At 42.9% G+C, this 14,626-nt stretch overlaps 1 long non-coding RNA gene across 2 annotated transcripts in view; it reads left to right on the plus strand.

Moving 5' to 3' along the window:
* Positions 1-14,626, plus strand: part of LOC128831184 (uncharacterized) — a 157,965-nt gene that overhangs the window by 119,042 nt on the left and 24,297 nt on the right. For both annotated transcript variants that reach the window (XR_008443773.1, XR_008443772.1), the window contains exon 3: positions 4,129-4,266. This is a non-coding gene — a long non-coding RNA (uncharacterized LOC128831184). The remainder of the gene's footprint in view (positions 1-4,128; positions 4,267-14,626) is intronic.

Genomic DNA, 14,626 nt, shown 5'->3' on the forward strand with positions numbered 1-14,626 from the left:
GCCAGTTGGTCCAAAACATTAATAAAAAAATTTTCAGGGTTAGAATCAGCTTCCATGTTCTCACTTACATTGACCTCAGGAGGGATGAATGTGCATATCCCAGGATGGCCTTAGAACTGTATGGGCCAAATTTTGACCTGTTTCTCCTAAGTATCTTAGTCCACTGAAGTCAATGGAATTACTCCAAATTTACACTGCTGTAAATAAGAGCAGACGTGTATATGTAAGTTTATATATTATACTACATAGAAGACTGGTTATGCTGTAAAAAAACATATCAAATCTTCAGCCTTACACACACAACACTACATTTGATTAGCGGTCAAGCTGTGGCATAAACTGAAAAAAGTCATTACAGCTCTTGAAGTAAATCTGTGAAATTATATAAAATGCCTGATTTTGATGCCAGGAACATACCTCCATATAAGTCAGCTATTCTCATAATTTAAACAAGAAAACTGCTTGAATCATTTGTACCACTAAAATTACACTGCACCAATGTCCTACGTTATGTGGTCACTATAGGGAAAACCTTTCCTCCCCAAATTGTTGGGGCCTGGAAGACCATGGACATAGCAGAATCAATTGTGTGTGACAGAGGAGGGAGACAGGGGCAAGATGAGAGAGTAGAAGATTTGGTTTGACATTGCAGAGCCACTGGTTAGTCTCTCCTGGAATTGTGGGAACAGGGGGAGGGGACGAGGTAGCAGCTGCAGGGGCTATTGCAGTGGGACTCCTGAAGCTACCTTAGGGTATGTCTACACAGCAATAACACACCTGTGGCTGGCCCATGTCAGCTGACTTGGGCTCTCAGGGTCCTAGAGCCCAAGCTCCAGCCTGAGCCCAGCGGCTACACTGCAGTTTTATAGCCCTGTAGCCTGAGCCATATGGGACCAAGTCAGCTGATGTGGGTGGGCTACAGGTGTTGTACTGCAATGTAGACATACCTATTGTGACTCCAGTTGGCTCAATGTGTGTGTGGGGAAAGGTCTGTAGTCCTGGAGTGAGAGCACAGAGAATTCTAGCCTCAAAAGCAAGTTATGCATGGTCTGTTCTTGAAATCAGTAAGTTCAAATAGACTGTCAGTGAAAGATGCCGTTGCTAATTCACCATGGACTCTGATTTTTGTACCTGGTCCTACTGTCTTCTGACCCCAAAACATACATCTAGGTAAACCTTTACACAGTGATTAAAATAACCTATACACTACCTTTAAGCAGGTGTAAGGGAAGAGGAGTCCTTAACAGCTTTAAAAAGCCATTTAAAAAAAATGCAACAAATATGTCAAGTGATTTCAATAGAAACTAATGTACCAGAATGTAAAAAAAACCCTAAAACGAAACAAAGAAAACACATCCTGCATTATATAGAGTCTCTGCAAAAAACGACCTTATGAGAAAGTTAATGTGGCACTGTTAGCAAGCCAAGAATCAGGAAATGATCCAGTTAAGTTTGCACCATAACTTGAATTGTGACCCCTTGTGTGTATTGTATTGCATAATCTTTAACTACATGAGCATGTGCCATGTCTTAAACAATAGAGTATAATAGCATACAAGTTTTCTAAAACCTTAACCCACATACATGGCATCCTGTAGAACTCTGTCCTGGTCTGTGTATACCAGGCAAACAGACTGGGAAAGCCTAACTTTTTGGAAGAGAAAAGATGGAAATGAAGAAAAAACATTTTTTTTAAAAGGCTTCATTTTCCAAGGAGGCACCTAAATAAATGGATCTGTTTGGAAATGTAGGCCTCTGTCCTTTTTTTTAAAGACTGGATATATAAGGAGGTGTGTCCTACAGTGTGTAAAGAACAATATCTGATTATTATGATTTTATGAATAATAGTTGCAGATGTTTGTCACTCCCAATCTATGTATTATTTTTAGCAATTATGGGAAATTGATTTGATTTGCGACTGTTACAATTATGTTAAATAACCAAAATGTATAAATATACCCTAATCAAAAGATCATTAATAAAGTTAGTGAGATTAAAAATGAGAGTATGAAGGCTGCTACTGAAAGAAAATTGCTACTATGAAAACACTGTTGAAAAAATAATATATACAGTATGTATAAATCCGGAAAGACCAGCCAATGAAATTAGTCCCTAGCAAGGTTTTGGCACTTATAAATAATGGTAATAATTCATTTAATATGTAGCCCAGATTAGACAAATGTTTTCTTTTACAGCAGATTAAGTCCTCCTTGATGCTACTCATTAAAAGATTAAACCAGTTACAGGAATACCCGAAAACAAACATGAGGGATTAATAAACCGTTTTTAAAGGAAAACTCATTCAGTATGAAATTCACCCCTACTTTGGATACTCAGATCAAGTTCCCCCGGACCATTAAGCCCTTTTGTAAGGCTGTGCATATGGCTGTCTGCATCAGGTATATAGTGAGTGCAGCATAATACTAGCCCCAAATAAACCAGTATGTAAGTGGGTTTGTGATGGGGTGTATAGACCCCAATGGACGAGGGAGGGGCCAGAGAGGCCCTGGTGGCAGGGCTAGTCCCACCCAGCAGGCCTATCAATCATGCATGATAGGGAGGATGCCTTTAAAAGAGAGAAAGCTGCAGTCAGTGGTGAGGGGCAGATGATGGTGACTCCTGAAGCTGTGGAGAGAATTCCTAGACAGGAAACCTTCACCCCAACGCTGAGTAGAGTCCCAGGGTAGGACAGACCATTTGAGCCTGTCTCAGAGACCCAGCCAGAGTGACTTCCCCAAACCCATTGCACTGGGGCCAGATTGTGGGCAGCACTATAGACTCACCACCCACCCCCTTTGCTGGGACTGCAAGGAGGGAGTATCCCTGAATGCATGGGGGGGTTGTGACTTTCATTTTGATCCCCCAACTGGAGAGAGACTTAAAGAGGCCCACAAAGGGCAGACCCCACCCCTGCAAATAGTAGGGAAGTGGGGACTGGCTTGTGACCACTCAGTGTAGCTAACTGAGCGTGGTCAGGCTCCCCAGGCTCCCCGAGAGAGGAACCTCCAAGGACTTTGTTACAGGGTGGTTGGGGGGTCCAGCTGGAGAATGGGGTAATGATTATATGGATTCAGTAGCCTAGAAGGTTTATGTTGGGGCAAGGAGTGGCAGTCTACAGTTCCAGTGTATGGACGGGCAGCCCTGGAGATCTGCCCATGAGTTGGGTGTAAGAGTTAGTTCCTCTAGCCCCCAAGGAGATTTCCGCACAGAACCCAGTTTGCTTCAGGCTTTGCAGGAGCGGATAAATCTAGCCTCTAAATAAATAACACAGCTCAAAGTAAGTGTTTCTTGCTCCATAAGATAAACAGGGGCTTTGAATGCAGAGGAGATAGTAAGCTTAGCCCCTATAGGAGCAGAGGGCTGCCTCTCATCACTCAGCAATGACCCCTCAAACAGATTAGCCTTTTAAGTGCTAGTTTACTGCTACTGACAATGCCTCATATGTCTAAACTCCTGGAATGCTACCAATGCCAATATGTGTGTGTTTGCCTCCTATCCTCCCCTCTCTTTTTGACTCTTCTTTTCTTTCTTTTGTCAAGGGAAAGAAGTAGCAGACACACATCACCTGTAAGGTCCATTGTGAAGAGACCTTACCTCTCTGTGCATTTGGCTCCCCAACTTCCTGCTCATGCTTCCCACCTAATTCACCAGTCAGTCCTGCCCCGACATTCCCATTGTGGCCTTCCCTCCTGATGGCCCCCTCAACTCCCTTCCTTCAGGTAGTTTTCCTCCAACTGTCCTCTCCTGTTGCTAGTGCCTTCTCTACTGAGCCTCCAATCAGTCGTCTCCCTGCTTCTCCCATGCTGTTGCCCTATAACTTTATTGACATGAAATATTACGCTGTATTCTCAAGGTACATGCAACATAATTTGAAAGACAAAGAGTAGTATTTGAAGTATAGATTTTAATTTACATATTTGCCAGAGGCTTTTAAGAAATGGCAAGCTGCAATATATCTTAAGCTATTTCTGCTGTTTCTCTCATTTTCCCTAACGTCATTGATATTTTTCTTCTTTACCATTTAAAAACAAAAATAATTCTGTTAATGTCAGAAAATGTTTCTCCCTGATCTTGTATGTTGTACAATGGAGTATGTGATGCCACTAAACTGATTTCTTCTCTCCTCAGACACACAACAAAACCTGTCCTCTTTTGGAGCTTGATCTGTGACCTTCAGGATCAGTGACCAGATCCTTGCAAGTCTTACTCACGTGAGATATCCTGTCTCATACAGGTTTTCCTACTGAAGTCGAATAGACTACTTAGGTGAGTAAGGCTTTGCAGGATCAGGCCCTAGGCCTTTAGCATCTTTTATATCTAAGTGGCGGTTACTAACGCTTGGAGCAGAGCTGCCTCTGTTCAGAATTGTCCACTACTGTGAGGTGATTTGTTTAGGGAAAAGATGCTGTTTTAGGATACATAATTTGTTTTGCTGCTTTATCTCTCCAAAAGTCAGTATGTTGGCTCGCTAGGGTTCAGTCTAGTTCTTTCAGCACTTCCCCTCATAGTTCAAATTGCATATCGGTATATGATAGTCCTGCATGGCCTGTTGCCAGGTTTGCAGATTCGGTTATTTAGGTCAGCCTTCTCTCTTTGCAGTCAGTCGCAAAACTTCTATTAACTTCACTGGGAGAGGAATCTACAAGTTAAGTCACTTTCTTTGGCCTGCTTTAGATATTCAGAGGATGAGACTCAACCTGTGGCAAGAAGACATTCAAATAATATTGAGCTATTTAAAAAATGCTGGCTTTATTGCCTCAGAGATTCTTTGTACAGACTGGCTTGATAATTCAAATTACCATGTGAATGATAAGCTGCAGATTCAGAATTTAAGCTCAATTTTTCACACCTAGGCCACAAGGATCTGTGAGCTCTACAGTAGCAGCATACTTGTCCTCTTAGGAGTGGAGGAGAGAAGTATCTCCCCTGTTGCTGTTACTGACCCCCTCTGGCCAATTAATGGTTGTTGGGCTCAGGAGGGAGCTCTGTCAGGCTCTAAATCTGAAAGCTATTAGTCTTGACTATACAGCTTCTAAAGAAAGAAAACAGAAGCTATAGGCTTCCTAATGTATACTTGTGCTAAACGAGTGATGACCAATTGCATTATTTGTTTCTTATCAGAGTTCACAGTGCACATGAACAAGTAAGTCATTTCCAGTAAGCCTTTGGCTACAATAAAATGTTTTAAATACTGAGTCATTGTTGGCAGACTTCCTTATTTACAGCAGTAAAATTCTTTGTGGTGTGTAGGTCACTGCAAACCACTAATTGACTCTCCCACCCAATGATAATTAAAAGTTGTTAAAGAGAAAGAAATGAACTTTAGAGGAAACATCCACTGGCAGGCAAATATTTATTTTATAATTTATGGATATTTAAATACAAATATGGTGGGGAAGGGGGGTAGAATTGATGTCAGAGGTGACTGATAATTGTCTGTGGAGCCTTTTGCCTTTAGGTCAGCACTTGTAATCTAGCCTAGGTAATGGGTTTTGTCCAGAAGTTCTTACTAGCTGATGGTTTGTGAGTGGCCGATGTATAATAAACTGGCATTCTAACACTGTCAGTGTTAAATGGCACCTTTTGGACAGTATGAGCCTGAGCTCCACAGTGAAGCCATTCTGGTGGGCACCCCAGCTCAGTGTGCAACTTCTTTCTCCACACATATGCCACATACAGAGAATTGGAGGTGGGAGTTTGGGGAAATAAGTCACATGCACAGAACTATGTTTAGCTGTAGAGGGATTATGGGAAACATTGGATAGAAGGGGGAATCTGTGATGTGCTCCAATCAATGCCACAATAAATGAGGAGATGACATCTTTCTTCATGGGGCTGAAATATCCCCACTGAGTTCTCAGGCAGCATGAAGCAGCTCTTACTACTACATCACATGACACTGGAGCATGCGCAGTAAATATCATGCTAGCATTTCATCCTCTGACCTGGGAGCCCCCTGCCTACAGTATTGTCTGAACCAGTTCCAATGAGCATAGAGATTGAACGGCCCTCTCACCACTAGAAGTAGTCCTTTCAGAAAAGGGCTGAGGAACATATATGGGTTGAGGAAATGTACTGCCATTATCTGTGCTCTAGCTTTTCTGTGGATAAAGAGAGGAATTCAGTTTCCATAACTGTCAGCCTAGCATCTTTCACAAGCATAAAATTCACTGGATGGGAGAAGACCGTACAAAATGTGAAGCTGAATCCCAAGTTGGGCTGGTGAACTTACATTTTCCATCCTTTTTTTACTGTCCTTCCTATAACAACCACATAGGTGGATAATAATCTCCAAAATAGAGAGAAAATTCTTCACAAACTGAGTTTGTGGGATTATTACCATGCAAGGGAAATATCATTTCATTTCCTAAGAGACTGGAAAAGCTTTTTAATAATTCCTGTCAGAATGTGCTTCTAATGGAAACGGTTTTGCAACTGGAAACATTGTCTAGTTAATGACAATCAACTGCATAGTGAAAGTTAGAATTTACTGATTAATAGTTTATGTATGAAGTAGTTTAGTTGGCAGGCAATGGACTGAAAGTGACATGGAAGGATTAACAGATTAAAAAGCAGTGCCCCCAGTTTCAGTTGTTCATGCAGCAAACACCCATCCCCGAACACTCACCACACCCACCACAGCAACAACCGTCTGTTTTCAGAACATCCACAGTGCACATTTGTTTATTTTTTGACATTTTTGTTAAAAGTCAAAGTCTGCGGGGTTTAGTGCACCAAGAATAACACTGATGGGGAAATGCCTTATCCTACACTTAAACTCCCAGCATACACATCTCAGACCATTTTAGGCATAGAATTGTTATATCACTTTTAAATGTTCAAAACTCCATACAGAGACTAAATAATTAATCCTCACAACACCTCTTTCAGGATGGTGAGTCAGTGTTTTTTTTCCCAGAAGAGGAAAAATTGAGATGGAGAAGTGGCTTACCCAGAGGGACCAGTGCCAGGATCTCAGTAATCTGTCCTTTTCATTATTTACCACTTCCTCAATTTTTGCATCACATGCACAATTTATCAGTGATGATTTTATGTTTTCCAACACGTTATTGATAAAAATATGAAATAGCATAGGGCCAAAAATGGATCCCTGAAGGACTCCACAGGTAATAAATCCACTCAGTGATGAGTCCCTGCTTACAGTTATATTTGGAGACCTATCAGTTAGCCAGTTTTTAATCCATTTATTATGTGCCATGTTGATTTACTATTATTGTAGGTTTTTTTAATCAAAATGTTGGTAGCAAGTCAAACACCTTACAGAACCCTAAGTATATTATGTCAACACTTTATCAACCAAACTTGTATTTTCATCAAAAAATGATATCAAGTTGGTTTGAGAGGATCTATTTTTCATAAATGCATATTGTTTGGCAGTAATTACATCACCCTCCTTTAATTCCTTATTAATCGAGTCCAGCTGCTCCATTATCTTTCCAGGGATCAGTGTCAGGCTGATAGACCTAGAATTACCCAGGTCATCCCATTTACCCTTTTTTAAAATTGGCACAACATTAGCTTTCTTCCAGTCTTCCCCAGGGCTCCAAGACTTATTGAAAGTCAACATTGATGGTCCAGCGAGCTACTCAACCAGCACTTTAAAAACCCCTTGATTGCAAGTCCAGACCTCTTGATTTAAAAATGTTTGTTAGTAGCTTCTGTTTATCCTCACCATATGATAAAACACCATCTGTTTCTTCCCCAAATACAGAACAGAAATATTTACTGTACACTTCTGCCTTTTCACATTATTATTGTTAATTCTACCATTTCCATCTAGCAATGGACTAATACCATTGTTGGGATTCTTTTTATTACTAATATATTTAAAAATCTCCTTCTTATTTACCTTAAATGCTGCTGGCCATAGTTTTCTCCTTGTGTCCCTTTGTTTCCCTTATCAATAATTTCCTAACCACTGATTTATATTACTGTCAACTTCCCCTTTCTTCCATTATGCATTTATTTTATTTTTATAGCTGCCTTCACTTCACCTCTAAATCAGGTTAGTTTTTTTTAACCATCCCATCCTTCTTCAATTGTGGGATTATAACTTTCTGGGCATCTAGTAAGGTTTTCTCAAACGATTCCCAACTATCATTCACACTCTTCTGATTAAATTCTTCCTCCCAGCTGATTTGGCTCATAATTGTTTTCATCATTGTGAAATTGGCCCTATTAAAGCACCAAGTATACATATATTATTGCTCTAGACTTCATTCACATTTTAAATGCGATCAAGTCATGATCACTTGTACCTAAGCTACCATTAATTTTTAGTTCTGTGACTAGTTCCTCTTTATCTATTAGGAAAAGGTCTAATAAAGAATTCCCGGGGTTGGTTGCAACACTTTTTGAGTTAGGAAATTGTCATCTGTAATGTTTAGAAATTCCAAGGATGATTTAGCAGTGGCAGCATGAAACTCCAGCATAAGTCACTCAAATTGAAGTCTCCCATAATTATGAAGGTTGTTTTTTTTCCTACACATTGTAGGTGACTGCGTAAGGAGGTGGTCTTTCTATTTCCTAGTGTGATTTGATGGTCTGTATTAGACACCAGGTAACACCCCATCTTGTGTTTTATACTGTGCTTTTTATTGTTAAAAAATATCCAAACTACCACCAAATAAAAACTCTAAGGAGAACCATTAATTTGAAACCCAGGTTTCCACTGGAAAATTATTATACGTTATTCCTTCCTAAGTGTAGTACTTTGCATTTTAATTTACTGAATTTGATCCTATTTAATTCAGACCATTTCTCCAGTTTGTCAAGATCATTTTGAAATCTAATCCTTTTGTCCAAAACGCTTTCAATCCCTCCAAGCTTGGTATCATCCTCAAACTTTATAAGTGCACTTTCTGTGCCTATGACAGGTTCTCTGTCACACCCCTTTTCCAGAGCCCACTGGCTGTCCCAATAAAGTGCAGAGAGGCTTCCAGTTATGCAGCACCCGTGGCTTTATTTACACACACACACACACACACACACACACACACACACACACACACACACACACACACACACACACACACTTCTCCCACCACCAGTGTTGAGCTACATACAAGGCTTACAGAGTTAGTTCCCTCTTTTCCTGCAGTCAGCCCACAGCTAGGAGACTGACCTTTCCCTGGCTGGGCTTTTCTTCTGACTCCCAGCCCTTATAATTGCTGGTTTGTCAGGCCCGCAGGTGGAGCCAATCCCCAGGCCAGGCATCAGGTCTGTTTCACCAGCCCCAATCTATTTCTCTTGATTGGAGCTGGCTGAGCAGAGGTAATTAGGTGCTTTTGCACCAGCACCCTGCTACAGTGCCATTATTATCCAAAACATTTATGAAGATATTTGATAGAACTGGACTCAGGACAGATCCCTGTGGGATCCCATTCGATATGCCCTTCTAGCTTTATTGTGAACCAGTGATGATTATTCTATAAGTAAGGTTTTCCAACTAGTTGTGCACCCACCTTACAGTTGGTTCATCTAGACTATATTTCTCTTGTTTGTTTATGAGAAGGTCATGTGAGGCAGTATCAAAAGCCTTACTAAAGTTGACACATATCCCATCTACTGTGCCTCCCCCCCTCCATCCACAAGGCAGTCAAAGAAGGATAGTAGGTTAGTTTGACATGATTTGTTCTTGAAAAAATCAATGTTGCCTCTTACTTATTACCTTATTTTCTTCTAGATGCTTACATTATTCTCATTAGACCCCATCAGTTCAACAGAAAGCACAGCAGAGATCACTGGAAAATCTGAAAATAGAACTTTGCTAGCTTACATATTTTAAAATGATATGCACATACTGTGATACCAGATCCTAAATGGCCCAGTTTCAGAAGCCTATAAACGTTCTGTTAAATGTGTCATTTAAGAAGTTGTTTTTAAGGGTTTTTTTCCCATGTGGGTTCAAACTATAGCATAGCAAATTTAAATTAAATCTCAGGAAAAACTTCCTAACTGTAAGAATAGTAGGACAATGGAACAGACTGCCTCAGGAGGTCATAGAAGCTCCTTCACTGGAGGTTTTCTTGGATGGTTTACACAACAAATCCTGCATCTTGGCGGGGGTTAGATTACTCTTGTGGTCCCTTCTAACCCTATGGTTCTCTGATTCTATGACAACACCCCTGCCACTCCAGCAGAGGGCTTGGTGTGGGATATGCATGCACACTGACACACCTTCCTCTGATGGAGTGATAGGACAACCCTTTGCTCAGTGCTGGGTGGTCTGGAGCCTCCTTCCTCCTTAACTGGAGCCTCCTCTGGAGACTGAGTGGCAGGTGAGGAAAGGTAGAGGCAGCAGCAGGTGGGACAAGGGATCCTTCTCCTTCTCTGGCAGATGAGGGTGGCAGAGCTGGATGGGCCAGGAGTTGAGCTAATCAATATCTCCTCTCAAAAATTTTTTTTTGTAGAAAATAACTTTTTGACCAATATTTTAATTTTCACCAAAAAAAGTTTGGTTGAAATTTTTCAATTTTAGATCAAAAGTTTTGAAACATTGAAAGATTTAATTTAGATGGGTAGAGGAAGCACTTTCATTCACTCTTTTAAACCCTCCTCCACCGCTTCTCCCTCCCACCCCCAGTGGAAAAAAGCAAAATTGGTAAGAGACAGTTGTTTGTTTCCCCCATTGAAACAAAACAACATTTTTGAAATATTTAAAAATGTTCATAAAAAAAAAAACAAAAATATGTCAGAAAATTTCAAATAAAACAATCGGCTAAATTTTCTTTTCACTTTTTTGCAGAATATATGTACCTATATTTTTTTTTTACCAGCTTTAGCCATCGGCTCCCTTCCTTGTTCTTTGATGGTGCCGAAAGCTTGCTGGCACTAATGAACTGAAGGTTGTTAGAGGTATAACAGATTGGGAGTTGCCCTGTAATAATTTAGGAATATTAGATGTTGATCTAGTTATTGGAATGTTTATTTAATAGGTGGCTGTCAGGAAAAACAAGCAGGATGGAAAAGAATGGCTTGAGATAAACTAGCTCTCAGCAAACACTTGAGAGTTGGTAAGGGACAAACTGGCTCTGGGGACTGTGGCTCAATTTCCTGACGAGTCTACAATACTGGTTTTGATCAGGAGGGTCAAAGCATGGGAACAAAATAACAATAGCAGGATTTAAAAGGAACTCTCTCTCAAGAGAGTCGTGGTAATTGTTTGGGGGAACCAGACCGAGACACAAGGACCCCACTGGGGTGTCTAAAGAAGCTAGGTCTGGCTAGATCACCATCAGGGGATAAGTATCAGAGGGGTAGCCATGTTAGTCTGGATCTGTAAAAGCAGCAAAGACTCCTGTGGCACCTTATAGACTAACAGACGTATTGGAACATGAGCTTTCATGGGTGAATACCCACTTCGTCAGATGCATCAGGGGATAGTAAGATTTTAGTTAAGATGGCCATGCTTTAGACCAGGGATTGGCAACCTTTGCCCCGTGGCCCGCCAGGGTAAGCACCTTGGCGGGCCGGGCCAATTTGTTTACCTGTCGCGTCCACAGGTTCGGCCGATCGTGACTCCCACTGGCTGTGGTTCGCTGCTCCAGGCCAATGGGGGTTGCGGGAAGTGGCACGGGCCGAGGGATGTGCTGGCCACTGCTTCCCACCGCTCCCATTGGCCTGGAGCAGTGAACCACGGCCAGTGGGAACCACGATCGGCCTTACCTGCGGACGCGCAGGTAAACAAAACGGCCCGGCCCGCCAGAGTGCTTACACTGGCGAGCCCCATGCCAAAGGTTGCCGATGCCTGCTTTAGACTGTTTGCTGTTTTTAAATCTTTTTTTCTCTAAAAGCTTTGTTCCTACTGCAAAAATAAACAATACTTCTGTTCTAAGAGGGCTGTCCTCCTATACCACTAGTGACAGACTCTTGAAGGGAAGAACTACAGGAGTCCAAACCCAATTGCACTTGCAGGATAAGAATGATTGATACACAGAGTACTGTAGCCCGGGGCCCAGTATAAGAATGGGTGAATTAGGACATATGTCACGTTATAGTATGACATGTCATATTATATTATGACATGACACTGTAATAGTTGAAACCTTTTGACTGTTATATTTTAGTATAGTATACTATATATTTGAACATAAAAGTGTGGTGACGACGCAGGAAAGGAAACAGAACGCCAGGTCTGTGGTAGCTAGAGAGCTTTACAAGCCTCTTGCAAAAAGCCTCCCAGGAAAACTTTTCCTGGGGTTTTTATTTCTCTCCTTACTTTGTTTACAACTCTTCTTAGTGGTTACATTCTTGCGCATAGAAGAGCCAGGCAGTATACATGCACATAAGATAACGAACCCATCTCTTGAGCGCGTGAACACCAGCTGCGAGGGTACAATCAAATCAGCCAAATAAGTTTCCCAAACACAAACGCTGGATTGAAGGTCACTCCTGCCTCGTAGCCATGGGAGCAGTTTGCCGCGCCTGTGGACTGGCGATTCGGGAGCTATGCATCTCTACATCTCCCCCTGTTTTATTTTATAAATGCGGTGTTTAAACAAAACACTCTCGCAGGGTAGCATACACAATGCCACTAGATTGGGTATACATTAAACAAAGCAGCAAAGTAAAACGTCAAACATCAAAACTAGGACCCCATACTATAAAAGGGTCTTCATCCACTCTAAGGGTGGCTATAACTAAATATAATCCTACCAAGGAAGAAAAACGTCTTGGCGGATGACTTAAGCATAGCATTTTAGCATATCAATTTGCTATTGCATACAAAACTATTATCAGCAAGCTTAAAACAGCACATTTCTTTCACTGTCTCACACCCCAGATGTTGCTGGGTGGTTTACAGACAGGAACAAGGCAGGTACTTAACAGACCTTGCATTTCCGGGGCAACGGCCAGGCAGAAATCAGATTGATTTAATACTTCTGCCAGGTGGACCCAGGTGTTAAACTGCAGCCGCTGCTCCATCTGGGGTTCGCCTTGGCAGCTAGGGGCCAACAGGAAACTCCCCAATACACACAAAATAAGGAGTGAATTAGCATTAAGGCAAGCTAACAATGTCACAAGGTAATTTTCTGCGGTAGGTTCTAGCTGCTGCTGCACTCGCAGCTGCTCGGCCTGCAATGAAAGGGCTTTAACCTGTCCCCAGGTTATGCGCTGCGGGGGCCCCCGCGGGGGGCGCTGGCGAGGACGCTCGGGATTCTGCAGATGTAGGTTGAACTGTGGAATGGGGTTCGATAGTCCCTGGTGCCAGGCCATCGCCGTGCCACGGGCGGACGTTACGCGCCGGGACCCACAACGGACCTGTAGGAAGAGAAACGGCAGCATGCCCTCGTCCCCACGTTATAAGGGGCACTGGGCCATGCCACTGAGGGTCTGGGGCCTTGCGATATTTAACAAAGGGGCGGGGCAAGGCCTGGTAGCTGCGAAAATGACATTCTGCTGCAGAGTAGTTGTCAGTCAAATTCAAATGATTCAGGGTAAAAAGCACTGCAGCCAGCCATTCCTGGCGGGGAGGAAGGCCTACGGGAATCCCCCCTTTCTGTTTTTGGCGGACCAGGGCTTGTTTGAGCGCACGATTGGCTCGTTCCACAATGGCCTGGCCTGTGGGGTTATACGGGATACCAAACGTGTGGACAATGTCCCACGTGGTACAGAAGGAGGCAAAGGCCGAGCTACAGTAGGCGGGGCCGTTGTCGGTCTTAAGATGGGATGGGTGACCCATGATTGCCATAGCGCGAATCATGTGATTAATAACATGACGAGAGGCTTCACCCTTCTGGGGGGTGACCCACACATAATGGGAAAAGGTATCTACACACACGTGAAGATACTGCCAGGGGGCAAAGGGAGGGAAATGTGTAACATCCATTTGCCAGAGCTGGTTGGCCGAGGTTCCACGAGGGTTAACCCCTACCTCCGGGCTATTGGAGAGAGAAGCGCAAAGGTCACACTGGCGAACAATGGCCTGCGCCTGATACAATGGGAGAGTGAACTGCTTGGCAAGGGCCTTGGCGGATTGATGAAAAAAGGCGTGGCTTTCGATTGGGGAGGAAAAAATTGAGGCCACCGATTTGACCGCCTGGTCGGCCACCGTGTTGCCTTCTGTTAATAGGCCCGGTAGTGTGGTGTGACTGCGAATGTGTGCCACAAACAGTGGGCTAGAGCGGGAGGAAAGGAGCTGTTGCAGGGTAAGAAAAAGGGCCAACAAATTGTCATCACAGGAGGGCGACACATAGGAACCTGGAAGAGACTTAAGAACATTAGTAACATAAAGACTGTCAGTAATCAAATTAAAAGGGTCATCCTGGAAGCATCGGCAGGCCAGGATGACAGCAGCCAACTCTGCGCGCTGTGGGGAGCGCTGAGGCAGGGTAAAGCGGACTTGCCAAGTGCCTTGCACCTGCCAACTGACCGCACCTCGTGTTGGGCCGCCGTCCGTAAAAAGGGTAAGTGCATCCTTAATGGGGACGGTTGACAAGGACGGCCGGAGGTGAAGGCAACGTTGTTGTAGGAATGAAAGACGGGGGTCAGGGGGAATGTGATATTTAACTTCCCCAACATAGTCAGCAAGAGACAATTGGAGGGTGGCACTGCAAGAGACAGTGCGTTCCCAGTCTTTAGCCGGGATGGGGACAATAATGGC

The sequence above is a fragment of the Malaclemys terrapin genome, chromosome 2 (genome assembly GCF_027887155.1).
Source record: "Malaclemys terrapin pileata isolate rMalTer1 chromosome 2, rMalTer1.hap1, whole genome shotgun sequence".
In the NCBI taxonomy this organism is placed as follows: domain Eukaryota; kingdom Metazoa; phylum Chordata; order Testudines; family Emydidae; genus Malaclemys; species Malaclemys terrapin.